A 15,617-nucleotide genomic window follows, 5' to 3' on the forward strand; every position below is an offset into this window, starting at 1 on the left:
AGGGAAGCCGTGGAGAGTACATGGGCTGGACACTCGTCATTGCAAGTTCCCCAGCTCAATGATGGCTTCACTGTGTTACGGGATGTTTGGTAACAAACATTTCATCTTAATAAACCTGCCCTGATTCCTGTGTCAGATTTATTAATAATTGCACATAGAGGGATCCCCTGAAACCAACCAACCCTTAGTGTGTGTTCACTGACTGGTCTAAGCCAGCCAGTCACCACCAGACAGAGCTCTGACTCCATGGGGTGAGTGCCTGCATGCTCAGAGATCATGTGCTGTTGCAATTCTAAGTGGTTTTTAAAGCCAAGACAACTATGGTTCATCAGGTTCTACGGTTGCTGACGATAAAATGGAAAAAAGTTGATATAGATAGGGGGTCGCTTTTGTCGCATTTGTAGATCTGCAAGCTGCTCTTGACATTTTTCTAAGGACCAAACTCTATGAGGTTTTGGGAAAAATTGGGGTTCCTGTTGGCTTATTGACACTGATTCAGCAATTATATATAGGCAATTTTGCTAGTCAGGTGGCACCCGGAAGGAGAAACTACTGAAGACATCCTTATCAGAATAGGTGTTCGCTAGGGCTGTGTCACACTATTCCAATTATTCAATAATGGATGTATCACATACCTTCTGGACTGCAAGAACAACTCCCCTAAAATCATTGGGCTTAAAGTGCAGAGTCTGCTATTTGCAGAAGACACACTTCTTTTTTCTAAAACTTTACGGAGCTTACTGACACTCTTGGGGAAGTTTTATCTATTCTGAAAAGACCACAGCCTAGAAATTAGCAGTAAAACCATACATATGGTTTTTAGCTCTCAGAAAAAAACTAGGGAGAATGTTGGCTTGGAAGGCGCTGTATTAGATAGGGTCGCTGAATTTGACTATTTAGGGGTGAGACTTAATAATTCGCACAGATGGTCTGTCGAGATTGAAGAAAGTTCCTTGACTTTAAAACACAAAGGGCCCGATTCCGATGTCGTTCGTCAGGCCTCCAAATCGGATTTGGCTTTCCCAGATCCGATCCGTAGCCCTTGTTAATGACCGAATCATACACAGGTCCGAACGACTAAGTACAATGCGAAGATCGCGTACGCGCCGACTTAATCATTTCCAGGACCTGAACCTATCCGTACGACTCGTTTGTAGCTGAATCGAGTCTGATGCACGATTCAGACAGCTGCTTCGCCTTGGTCTCACCGAGATGAAACGGCTGTCGGAAGCGTACTTCAGGGGGTATAGCAGGCCCCCCTTCATCCGGGCCCTCCAAATCTGTCACAGGGTGTGCCAATGGGTCCCCCCGATCCAGGCATGCACAGTGTGGCGGGCACCATGGAGTTCCCACCACAGGATGTACGCTTTTCCCCACCCTCACCTTTTCTGCTATGGGAGCCTGTGTACGAGTCTGTACACGGGCTCCCATAGAGTTCAATGGGAGTCCGAGCGAACATAGTCCGTAAGCATACGGCAGCATCGTACTCACTAGTTCCTACTCCCGGAGCATGTCTCGCTTGGAAAGCCCTCCGGATCCAAGTCATACCGAGGGCTTTTCTTAGCGAGATCGGAATGGGGCCAATAGCTGGTTCTATCATTAGGTTTGCTAACAGGGCCTCTTTATATTCTATCTAACCAGTCCAGGAGATATACAAAGCCCGAGCATGCGGGGCAGCTCTGTACAGGGCCGATTTGTGAGTCTACTGTAAACTTGACCTACTCAATAGAAATGAAATCTCCTTTTTTAAATCCTTGCTGAGGCTTCCTAAGAGTGCCTCACTACTCCTGCTAAGGTTTGATTTAAATCTCAGACAAATTTTGGACATAGCTTCCCTTAAACCTATCTTATATTTGGTCATGCTCTGGACGACAGAGGAACTTTCTCTGTATAAAGATTGTCTTAGGGAGATAGTGGTAAACAATCTGGCACACACAATACCCTGGTTATCTCATGTAAAAGCCTGGTTGACTAGGTTAGCAATAAAGAATACTGGTTGCACCCGACTACAATACCAGAATGCGCTTGAGAAATCATTAAACACTGGTATTGGAATACTGTTCTCTGTTCTAGAATATCTGCTGTATTCTCAGGTAGCCTTGTAGATTCTTATGTGTCCGTCAAATAAGCCCCACAATTTGAAGAATATATGAACAGTATAACTGCACCATCATCAAGAACCCTTTTCATTCAATCTAGGTTAGGGACTCTGCCTATTGCATCCGTCACCTGCCTATAGAACAAAAATGATAATTTGACTAGCTTATGCCCTATGGGCTGTCATGCTGTTGAAAAATGAAAATTAAGAACATGTATTATTTTATGTTGTGCTTAAGCAAAGCAGTGTGCTTGTCGGATTGCTGCCCTTTGCCGGTTATTGGGGTTTGAAGACCGGCATAAAGCTTTAAGAATTTATAAGACAGATAATAGGAATCCTATTGCATATTCAACTTCCAATTACTAGCGCTCAATCTGGCATGTTAGATTAAGGCCTGTAGACAAAATCCATTGTTATAAGGATGTGTTTCTAATGTTTTTCATGTTCTTAACATGTTTTTAACTTTTGTTAATGCACAGTGCACTTGAAAAGCCTAACTAAGCTGGGAAGTGCATGTGATTTACCTCTAAACTTGCAAAGCCTTAACAGCTTCCCTGATGGCATGGCAGACCCTTCGGAGCCCATCTATAACTCTTTTTTGTGGTTTGTGTTTTTCTGGTAATTGTCTTAGCATGGAGGTACTCACAAATTGTATCTCTTTTGCCAATCAGTGTTATAGGATCTTAAACTTTACCAATTTACTTGTACTGTAAAGAACTGTGCACGTCAAAGATGTATGGTCGTATACATTTTTACATGTTTTATTGTGTACTTTTGTGGTTCTTTGATCCGAAATAACTGATTCATAATAATTTAAACATGTATAAAATATTTTAGGCTTATTTCAAATAATTGTTATACATAAACAAATAAAAAGTTATTTTTAATATTTATTAATAATTTAATTATTATGGCAATATTAGTGTAGTCAATATTATGTAAATTGATGTTTCTTTAAAGATGACAATATTTTTGTTTGTATTATTGTGTTTTCAATATGAGTAAAAATCGATTTTTTCAAGAAAGATATTTGTGCTCTCGATATTTGTGGTTTTACTAGTTAAGTATAGGAAGTTGATATTTTTGTTCTAAATATATTTATTTTCCAATTTTTTTGTGTTTTATGATAATATATGCATTGATATTATGTCAGTGATCCTGAGGATATGGAAACATGAGGTGGTGACGGCATTGACTCTGGCAGTCATTTTGAGTTTTCTGTCAATGGTGATCCTGAGGTTCAGGTTGATTTCCACTGTGATTTGCTGTTCCTGAAGTCAGGATTTTGGTCTTCATGGTGTTTAGCTTTAGACAGTTGGTCTTGATCCAGTGAGCAAGTTTCAGTATGCAAGAAATGAACTTGATTCCAGCCCTGGACGTCTTGACCATGAGGAAGAGAATGAGTTGTGTGTCAGCAGCAAAGGAGTGGATGTTGATATAGTATGAGGGGATAATGCTGGCTAGATGGATCATGCATGCATTGAAGAGGGTCTGGCTCATTGTGGAACTCTGAAGATGAGGTCGCTGGCATTTGAGGTATACAGCATCAGGTTGACTGACTAGTCCTTCCACTAAGGAAGGAGCAGATCCATTGGAGTGCTTGTCGATGGATTCAAATGTTGTGTAGGTGTTGGGCGATGATGGGAAGGGGACGTGTGTCAAATGATGCAGAGATGTCCAGGAGGATGAGGGCTGCCCTGTCTCCTCTGTCCAGAGTTATGCGGATGTCATCCATGATAGTGATTAGGGCAGTTTCCGGGCTGTGGTTGAGCCTCAAGCCAGACTCAGTAGTGCCAAGTAGTAGCCATTGAGGTATTCTATAATATATGTCTGTTGATGATTTTCTCTAAGACCTTGGCTGTGAATGGTTGCAGGGAGATTGGTCTGTAGTTGGTGAGCGTTGAATGGTCTGCAGAGTGTTTCTGCAGCAATGGGAGTAACATTGCATGTTTCCAAGCATCTGGAAAGGTCATGGAAGAGATGGAGTCAATCAGAATGGGCATGATCATGGCGCTAATGGATTGCAGTCCTCGGGAGTAGGCGTGGTGGGGGCACGGGTCCGAAGGGCCCCCTGAGTGAATGGACTTCATGGTGGTGGCCGTTTATTCTGGGGGGATGGTGGGCCATGTGGTTATCATTGGTTCTTTGGGAAACCTCAGGAGGCTTTTGGCGAGGTCTGCCAGGTTCGGTTGTGTACTGAAGTGGCTGTAAATAATGGTGATTTTATTGAGAAATAATTTACAGAGATCATTGCATAGGTCCTGCGAGGGGATGATTGAGTGAGAAGCAGTTGAAGGTAGGTAAAATCTTTCGCAATGGTAAATATTTATTTGCTTCTATTAGTGCTTGTATTGATGCAGTCTGACAGAGATACACATGTAAATTTGCACTTACACTTTGTAGTAACTTTAATACTTTTGGTTATTCACCATTTGAGTGTAAAATTACTACATAGGGGTCGATTTCGATCCTGTATTTTTTTTTTCCGTACGACTCGTATCCGTAATTTTTTTCGTACGAATCGTACAAGTCCCGTCCCACCCGTGAAGTTTGATTCATACGGGAAAAATACATACGGATTGGCCCGATCCGTACGAATTCGATCGGGAAAAGTTGTACGAGACGGACCCGGACACTTTTCCGTACGAATCCTAAAAATACAGTTCGACCGTACAAGTACAATCCGGACCGGCTTTTCGATTTAGGATTCGTACGGAAAACGTCCCGTACACGGGGAATGACTTTACCCGCTATGAAGCAAACTTTGTACGACTCGTATCCCGGGAAAAGTAGTTCCCAGGGTGTGAGTCGTACAGGGGTACGAGTCGTACAGGCCCCCCATGCAAATGTACGCACCTCACAACAACATTGCGTACGTACACACCTTACAACAACATCATCGCACAGGTACGGTGCGTACCCCAACATCGCGTATGTACGCACCTCACAACATCATCGCGTATGTACGGTGCGTACTCCAACATCGCGTATGTACGCACCCCACAACAACATCATCGCGTATGTATGGTGCGTACCCCAACGTCGCGTATGTACGCACCTCACAACAACATCATCGCGTATGTACGGTGCGTGCCCCAACACCGCGTATTTGCGCACCCCACAACAACATCATCGCGTATGTACGGTGCGAACCCCAACATCGAGTATGTACGCACCTCACAACAACATCATCGCGTATGTACACACCTTACAACAACATCATCGCGTATGTACGGTGTGTACCCCAACATCGCGTATGTACGCACCTCACAACAACATCATCGCGTATGTACGGTGCATACCCCAACATCGCGTATGTATGCACCCCACAACATCATCGCGTATGTACGGTGCATACCCCAACATCACGTATGTACGCTCCTCACAACAACATCGCGTATGTACACACCTTACAACAACATCATCGCGTATGTATGGTGCGTACCCCAACATCGCGTATGTATGCACCTCACAACAACATCGCGTATGTACGCACTGTACATAGGCAATGTAAAGCAGCACAAGGAGGGTCTATTCGACTCGCACAACACCACAAAACACGTCTACAGTGCACAAAACATGGAAATGACTGACCTGGCCACATCCAAACAGGCAAACAGCGGGCCAAACTCACAACCACCCCTTATAACACACCCACCAAAAATTCAAACTGAGGACCACCCACAAATGGACCAATAAAAAGGGCCCACACACACAAACCATGAGCCTTTGCAACAGACTCACTGCAGCTACAGAGCACACACCAACAACTGCACCCATCCACCTTAACATATACACCTTCACACAACCTCCTTCACACATACCCCCCTCTTCACATTCAGACACACAACTTCACATTCAGACCCACACACCCACAACCATCCACACCCTCACCCCACACCATGCCCACAGACAAGAATCCAAAGTTCACAAGGGAGGAGCTGGAGATCCTTGTCAATGAAGTCATCAGAGTCGAGCCACAGCTGTTTGGAACATTGGTAAGACAGACCAGCATAGTCGAAAAATCACGCCTGTGGCAGAGGATTGTCGATAGGGTGAATGCTGTTGCACCCATCAGAAGGACCAGGACTGAATGCCAAGCCAGGTGGTACGATCTGCGGAGGGCAGTCAAGAGAAAAATGAATGACGACTACGCCCAGAGCAACATCACTGGAGGTGGTGGGCCCCGCAGACCAGTACATTTCCATCCCTGGGAGGAGAAGGTGATGGCCCTACTTCCGCCAGTGGGAGTACATGGACTTCAAGGAGTTCCAGAGCCTGGTGAGTACACAAACAACTTATGTAACATGGGGGTAATGGCATCCACACCCCAACTACACAAAATGCATCCAACTACCTCCAAACACTCACTGGCCAGAACCATAGTCAAAAACAACGCCAATGCCACTAACATGTGTATGCCCCATTGAGAAAGCAAGGCCATGCTATGTCCCATGCTACATGAAGCACTAACCCAAGAATGGATGTCCGGTATGCTGGGAGGGTGGGTGTCCCAAAACGCATTGTAGAACACCAAATCAGACTTAATTGCCCTCATCCCATATGGCCCAGGTAGAATGTTCCTTCTCCATTGGTCTCCTAAAACATATCCTTTAAACTTTTTCAGAAACGAGCCACTGCACAAACGTATAGAGCTGCACATTCCATGAAATTGAACAGGCTTTCACTTCCCCACGAATCAGACTGGGTAGGTACACCACTAAGAAACCCAGTAAGTCCAACAATGGATGCATATGTTAGATGACCAGAGAGGTACCCCCATCCTAATACACATATATCCTTGCAGGACAAAGGTAGCAGCCAGCCTGAAAAATCTGAACAATTGAAAACATGGTACGTAAGTTTAACAGACCTAATTTACTCGTAAGATGCATTAACAAGAATGTACACTAAAATTAGTTACATTGTTACCCATACAGGCAAAAGATGTCCCACCAGAACATTAATAAGCCCTGAGGAAGACCTCACCACAAAGTCGCAGGTCCATACATTACAGGTCGAAACGCGTTGGCAACATACAAGCAGCGATTCAGAACCTATTGGGAAAAATATCTAAGTGTTCATGCTTCCCCCGAGTAGGAACAACAATTAATTTAAAGTTCCCCCATAAAACCAATCAAAAAATTATTTTCTGACCCTGCTAAGGACCAAAAGAAATTGTGACGATTGAGGACCAACTGAGTTAGGGTTCCAAAAATGCAATCAGCTGGACATTTGTGTACTGTTACGTATTGTAAATATCATTTATGTAAGTGATTTATTTTGAGCAATAGATGCATGTTTTGTTATACGTTGATGCTGAAAAGTGTAAATAAGTGTACAAGAAATTTGTAAATTTTCATGGAAAAGAATGGTGAAAAGTCTATTGATGAAGTGTTTTCTCTCTTTAAATCAAGTGTAAAATAGAAAAATTAAATTGATACTTACAGTCAATAAAAAGGACTGAAAGACAAAGAAAAATTGTGATTTATGGGCTCAGAGGCACCCACATGTTTATATAGTCATTGTACCGATTCCGGCCTCTGAAACCCTTATCGAATCAATCCCCCGACTTTTATACACCAGGTACATACCCATGCACCATGCTCAATGCACAGGGACTGGGAAAGTACTGACAAGATAGCTGACACTGGGCCCTGGTGTAGGCAGCACAAGGCCCTCCTGTGACCAGTGCAAACACAAACACCAAGACAACAAGGTCAGATATCTAGGACAGGAACTCACACTCACTGTCATGGCAGCATGCTCCATGGGGGGACAGCTACATCACCTGGGAGCCCCAGTGCAAAATCACACTACAGCCACCAGCAGGCCCTGTCACACACACCCCTTACACAAGCAGACACCCCCGGCACAGGCAATGGATTTACCCACTGTCACAATGGACATGTAACACAACAAGACCAATACATAGCCGATGAAGCATCCAAGCCAAAAATCAACAAGTCAAAGACTCAGGAACACATATCAATCTGTCCCCCGCAACATACCCATCCACAAGTGAACATTGAGGAGAATGCTAGGCACATACAACTACCTGGAGGAACAGTGCCAACTAGAATGTGTATGAAACATGGATGTTGCATGAAACAGCATTAACATTGACTGTCTCTCACACACAGGGCAACGTGAGGAATCTCCCCCCAACAATGGGGGTGACGATTCACAGTCCCAGGCTCAGGAGGAACCTGATCCCACCAGCAGCGACGCCTCTCAACACTCCGCAGATGACCACAACCGACCTGGACCCTCTGCTGTCCAAGCCCCTGCAGCACCTGGTTCAGGAACATCTGTGCCAACCACCACCCCCATTCCTGCCACATCCCAGGAGACACCGAGGAACCCTGCCCGCAGTGAACAACTGAGCCAGTCTGACGGGGAAGGACAAGGTTCGCCGGGCACCCAGGAGGAGGCAGACAACACTACCACTGCCATCCCTCAGGGGTCCCGTAGACCCAATGTGCCCCCAATGGGAGGCCAGGCTTGTGTGGGCAGGGGTGGTGGGAGTGGAGGCAGGCGGAGGTGAGAACCTGACCAGCCAGCTGAAGAGACCGGTATGTCACACATACACAACATCATGGAGGCATACCGGCGTGACACCAGGGAGATCAGCCAGGTAGTTGGGACACTCACAGAGATAAAGGGGACCATCACAGAGATGAAGAACCAGCAGGCCGAGCAACATGCCAGTCAACAAGAACACCAAGGAGGCAAGACTGGCTGAGCTCCTGGCGGTGCAAAGGGACATAAGCCATTCACTCTGTCGGGTCGCAGACAACATGGGCAACCCTCCCTGTGCCACCAGGCGAAGACCACCACCAGCCACAGGGAGGGAGGAGGAGGAGGATTTTTCAGACGGAGCGTCCCAAGCATCGTCAAGGCCTGCATCTGAGGGTCCCCTGAGGAAGGTGGGTCATCTACGGAAAAGACCGTGAGAGGCAGCGGGCCATCCACATCTCCTAGGTCACCTGGCCTGGCACCTGGCCTTCATGTGCAACAGCATCACCTCATTGACTGACATTCTCTGCCACATGGACTTGCTGGTCACAGTCTGACCAATGATGCCAAACACTGTGGTCTGGACTCTGCTGCTTTCAAAATGCCAAGGATCCCACCTCCCCCTCGGAACTTTGGATTCTATGGTTCCTGTATTGCACCTTTTTCTTGTACAAATCACGCCCCAGACCTATAATAAAAAGTTTTTAAAAAATTTGATGTTGCAGTCATTTCGCATGAGTCCACAACATAAGTGTGGGGATATGTCAAAGTATGCCTGAGTGTGGAACTAACTCCAGCCATCCATACACTGGGATCTGAGTCCGGTCGAGGACACACCTGGGTCACAATGTATCATCAAATACAGACATGGAGCCCAATACTCACCCGTGATGGCCTCAAGCTGCTGAGGGGGGGCTTGCAATACTGCTCGTACAGACCAATTTGGAAGTGTATCATGAATGCGTAGAGGTCATGGGTCATGTGGAGGTGCCCGGGGAGGGAGTCCCAGGTCTGTTTGGCGAGGTGGGAGAACTATCTCCTGCATGCAGTTGTTCTGTGGATGTGATGACTGGTGGCCAGGGCAAGGTTGGCAGCACGGAGTTGGGCCAACGGGGTGTTGGATGACAGACGTCCAAGGTCGGTTTTGGGTCTGGGGTTGTGGACTGCCTCCTGAGTGTGGCTGAGGAGTCTGAAGGTGATCCTGCAGCAGACAGGGAGCCATTGTAGCTATCTCAGGTGGACAGTGATGTGGCTGGGGAGGGGGATGTTGAAGATGAGGTGTGCGGATGCACCCTGGATGTGGACAAGTTCTCCTGCAGTTTTGCTGTTGTCCCTCCGTACAGGGCATTGCTGTAGTTGACCCGGCTGGTGTCGTGGACCTGGGGGACGGTCTGTCTTGCCTTGGAGTGGATCTATCTGTGGATCATTTGCAGCATGCGGAGGGTGTTGCAGCATGAGGTACAGATGGTGTTGAGTTGCATGGTAATTGTGAGGGATGAGTCCATGATGAACACCAGCTTGCGTGCGTGGCCACTGGGTGCTGGTGCGGTGCCCAGGCCGGTGGGACACAAGGAGTTGACCCAGCCGTAAGGGGACAATCCTCAGATGATCACCTCAGTCCTGTCCAAGTCCAGCCTCAGGTGGCTGATGTTCAGCCATTCGTCAACGGATCTCATGCCTTCTTGAAGATTGGATCTGGCAATGGCTGGGTCTTTGGTGAGGGTGAGGGGCAGCTGGGTGTTAATGGCATACAAGATGATGATGAGGACGTGTGCGCATGTGATGGTGGAGAGGGGGGTCATGGAGACATTGAAGATCGTCACGCTGAGAGATGAGCCCTGGGGCATGGGCCAGATGACCCCAGTGTACCACATGCGGAAGGCTGGAGGCCGACTCCCTGGGCCTTGCTGGTGAGCTACTTGTTGATTTAATCCTGGGCCCTCCTCTGGATACCAGTGTTGGAGATGTGTGAGCTGACAGTGTGGTAGCACATGGTGTACAATGCCGTTGAGAGGTCAAAGAGGGTGGTCTCATCATTGTTGAGCAGGGCAAAGTTGTCGTTGGTGGTGGCAATTATGACAGTTGCAGTGGTGTGATTACTGTGGAAGATGGTCTGGTGCCGGTTGCCTGGAGCTGTTTGCGTGGAGGAAGTTTGTCAGTTGCTCATTGAGTGTCTTCCTGATGACATTTGCTGGGTAGGGAAGCAGGGTGATGTTGCAGGAGTTCCTGCGGTACTGCCGTCCGTTGTTTAAGAAGGGCCTGGGTCTCTGCATGCCTCCAGCTCCCATGGAATGTGGCAAACTCAAAGGAGACATTCATGACATGCTGGATATGGGCTTCAAGGATGGGGAATGATGTGGTTGAGATGTTGTGTGGGAAGGGGCCTGATGGAGAGCCAGAGTGGATGGTGCACATGAGTCAGGTGGTGTATTTGTTGCTGACGGGAGTCCAGAACCTGAGGGGGGTTTGTCCCATGGATAATAGGGCTGTCTGCCTCTGTGTGCCAAGGCTGTCATGTATGTCCATGAGCTTGCAGTGGTAGAAAGTTGAAAGGGATTTGATCTGCCTTGCAAGGGTGGGGTGTCTTTTGGATGGAGAGCTGCTGTCAGTCCATTCACAATGCTGATGAGCTACTTGATGTCATGTGTTTTGGTGCCTCAGCCCTATCTGAAGGATCTCCACTTGTCCTTGCTGATGATATGGTGATGGCTGTGTGTGGCGTTTTCCAGGGCTGTAAGGTAACTGATGGTTCTTTGTGTTGCAAGGTTTGCACAAGAGTCTGGCTAGATCTGTATGAGTCCAGTAGGTCTGCCTTGTCCCAGGTGTCTTAACTGTTGTTGTGCTTCACAGGAAAGTCCGTCAATGTGGCAAGATTGTTGGATCAGTTGCTGATCAAGTGTGTGAGGTTGCAGGGTGTGGCATGGGTGTTGGGTCGAGTGTCCCACACAGCTTGTCTGTGGTGACTTACATCAAGCATCTTTGGGGGATCGGTAGCGGGGTGTGGGGCAGTGTGTTGCTTGTCGGAGACGTGGATGCAAATGTTGATGGACCAATGATGGATGGTGGTGTGGTTCTCCTCCAGCAAGAAGTTACTGGCCCCAGCCACATGTAGCCTGTGGAGGTGAGGGCGTGCGTGCAGATGTACGTGTTGATGGCTTTGGGGATTTGTGGATGTAGGCCTGGAGATCTGGAGATGAGAGTTACTCTGAGAGTTGCCAGGGGGTTGGTGCAAAACCGGATTTGTGACTCTGAGGGTGTACTTGTGAATCAATTGCAAGTCATCCACCGGGATTGTTGGTGCCGTCCCTGTGGGTGATCTTGTATCCGTCAGAGATGGCAATGAAGAAGTTGTGTGCTGAGGATGCTTTTATCCAGGTTACTGTCACGAAGGTGATGTGTGGGGCTGTTGTGTTGAGGAGGTAACAGAGTCCAATGGCGTGCTGGTGAACGGAGCGGGTGTGGAGTAGGAGGCACATGACCTGGTTGTTCTGACAGGGTCTGGTAGGCGGGGCAGCGCTGTGTAGGCAGTTGGAGTTGCACACTCAGCATGCAAAGGTGTTGTGTGTGCGCTTAGGGGTTGCCTGATAGCAGGTGGTTGCTTGTCTGGTGGACATTGCTTGGAGGGATGGCTGCAGCATGAGCCTGTTGTGTGGCGTGGGTCATGCAAGGACCAGAGGGTCGTGCACTGTGCACGTCGCAGGCACAGACGGTCCTGCCTTTGGCACGGCGTTGGCGCAACAGTGGCACAGACAAGCTGCTGACTGCATTAAGAATGGGTAGAGGGGGAAGGGAGGAGCATTTTGGAGGCGTGTGGGTTGCAGAATCAGGGCACTCGGTGGGTCGGTGCCGCAGGTGAGGTTGCAGCAGGCGGAAGGGGTGAGAAACTAGGCAAAAAGTAGCACACAAAGACAAGGAGGTCAGAAAGGTACAGTGCAACAGGTGTATGTAAAGGAAGGAGTGTCAGGTTACTCATGGGTCACTCCGAGAAAATGTATGAAGAATCAACAAAAATGACGGCCACAGGATCAGGCAGCAAAATGCGGAGCTGCGCACAGGAGACACACCGTCAGCAGGCGTTGACGTCCCGTTGTGGGGAGCAACCTGCACAAATACATACACAACCAGGTACTCCATGCACAATAGAGATTATTAGCCATGAAGAACTGCATGCATGTTGCCGAAGTACACATACACTAATATGCTAAATCTTTGACAATTATGCCATAGATGACGCATGCAAACTGGCAAGAGATCTGCAGTGACAGAGATGAGGCACTTTGGATTGTGCTGAACACCTTTATTGTACAAACTCACACAAAGGTAAATGCATCCATACGAACAGACTCACAGGTCAGTTGACAGAACATGTGGAACATACGCTGGACCCCCCCTTCACAACAAGGATGTTGTAAATCCCAATGAACTAGCACACAAGTTAAGGGGATGAGCCAAACACATCCTGCTGCACACGGAGAGGCTGCAATTCACCCTAGAACCTGTTGTTGTGATGTCCCACACTATGTCCACCCGTAGCATCCGCAATGTTTCAGAGGCAAGGTTTACGCACATTGATGCCTTCATCAGACTCCACACTCCACTACAGATGACTGTCAAGAAGGGTGACTATCATGTCATGGGAGTGATGCTACATGTTATATGCTCCATGGTGAGACGACATGTATGCATGGTACCACAACATGCACAGAAGCAGTCCCCACTCATTCCCAACTGTCCCACCACCAACAAGCCTTGCTGCAATCCTTACCCAAACTGACATTTCCACATGTCCGTGCATGGAATGCTGATTCAGCACACGTTGCAATCCTCATGAGGAATAGCAGGAGGACAAAGATGACACGAGCAGACAACAGGCGCAAAAACCTGGGAATGACAGACACACAAGAAGTCACCTAAAACAAATCTCGCCGCACACATGGTCAGTTACGAAACATGAACAATGTTGGACATATGCAAATTTCAAAGAAAGTCTCTCCACAAAATTGTGTGGCATGACATCATCACTTGAGTGACACATCAGTGCACACATCAAAGTCACTTTGCATTCAGTCAGCTGGACACACACATTGCAACACATGACACTCAATGCTACAAGCTTGCACACTCATACCCAGTGACTCACCATTATGAGAAGAAGTTGCGTATGAGCTGACTCCGGATATCATCCTCCTCCTCCTCATCACTTGCCTCGTGACCAAGCCCTGAATCCTCCACGGGTGGGTGTTGCTGCTCATCAGGATCAAGGATGAGTGGCCCTGCCTTCTCAACGGCCCTGTTGTGCAGCATGCAGCACACAATGAAGATTTTGCACACCTTCTCCGGTGCATATGGGAAGGACCCGCCTGTGTTGTCAAGGCACCGGAATCGGCTCTTCAGGAGGCCAAACGTCCTCTCAATCACTCGCCTGGTCTGCCCGTGTGCATTGTTGTACCGGTGATCTGCAGCTGTTCTTGGGTTGCAGAGAGGTGTCATTAGCCATGGCATGTTGGGATATCCAGAGTCCCCTACATGGAAACATCATGTAAGTAAGTGGGTCAGGAGATGCCGTAAGAGCCAAAGATACCGCAACACACAGGACCAACAGAGTATACCCACCAACAAGACATGATCGTTCGTTGTGCAGCCGCAGCATCATTTGTGGCACCCTGCTACGCCTCATGATGTAGGCATCGTGTGCTGATCCTGGAAAACGTGCACAGACATAGGAAATCAGCATGTTAGCAAGACACACCACAAGGGCATTTATTGAGTGGTAATGTTTACGGTTGCGATAGGCTTGCTCCTGTGCCTGTGGTGGTACCAAAGCCACATGTGTCCCATCAAGGGACCCAATGACATGGGGCATCCCTCCCAGGGCATAGAAATCACCCTTCTCATCTGTCAACTCCTCAGGAGTAGGAAATTTGATGAATTCATCAAGGTGCTCCAACATGGCTGCAAAAACATCACGCAGGACACGGCTGAACATTGTCTGTGACATCCCACCAACATCAGCTATGGGCAATTGAAACGTACCGGTGGCAAAAAAATGTAGGGCTGCCATCACCTTCATCTTTGGGGTCAGCGCAGTAGGATACCTGTGTCGCGGTTGGAGGTGTGGTGCCAGCTTGTCGGTCAAGTCCTTAATCAACTGTTGAGTGAATCTGTAACGTCGGATGCAGTCACGTTCCCTCATGGCAGCCAAGTCTGGCATTGGTCTTGGGACAGGCGGTGCCCTGCAAGACATTGTTAGGAATAATGAAGATTGAGAGTCTGCCAACATCAATGTCAATGAACATAGCACATGCTAAACTGCTACTCAACATCAGGTAACTATGGAGTCTGGTGTGTGCAATACATCCAGGACACATATGCCAGCTTGCTGGCACTCCTACGAAAAGCCAGATACACCTGTTGATTGTCAAGTCTACATGACATGCCCTGAAATGAGCTGGGGGCAAATCTGAGTGAACAGCCAGTGATATCACCGGAGTGACACACATCCACATAGCTGCATTGGAAGGATGTCATCTCATCCAGACAGTTGACTGCAAGGCACACGCACAGGTCACATGGAATGTCAAATGTACATATGAAACACATTGCGATGAAGGGGTACATGTGACAACAAATAAACACAGCCATTGAGACGACGCAGACATGTATGCCTGGGAAAATATGATGTCCAATGCACACAGACCCTACAGCCGTGGGAATCCACATGTGGCATGGTGTGTGTAGATGTGTGCCATGCCCATCTCCACACAGACCCATGTTGGATGCACCAACAGCAGATGCAGTTGACAGAACACTAACAGCAAGCTCATGGGAACACATGACACACACCTAACATAGTCACATAGGGGCACGCTGATCGTGACATGTCAGTTGATACCCCTGTCCCTGGCATCAGGAGACAGGTGCGGGTGGTGATGACTGTGCCATCCCACTGCTGCTGTACATGACACAGTTGGGCTACAGACACACATGTGGCAAGTGTCAA

This window comes from Triturus cristatus, chromosome 8 (genome assembly GCF_964204655.1).
Source record: "Triturus cristatus chromosome 8, aTriCri1.1, whole genome shotgun sequence".
NCBI lineage: Eukaryota > Metazoa > Chordata > Amphibia > Caudata > Salamandridae > Triturus > Triturus cristatus.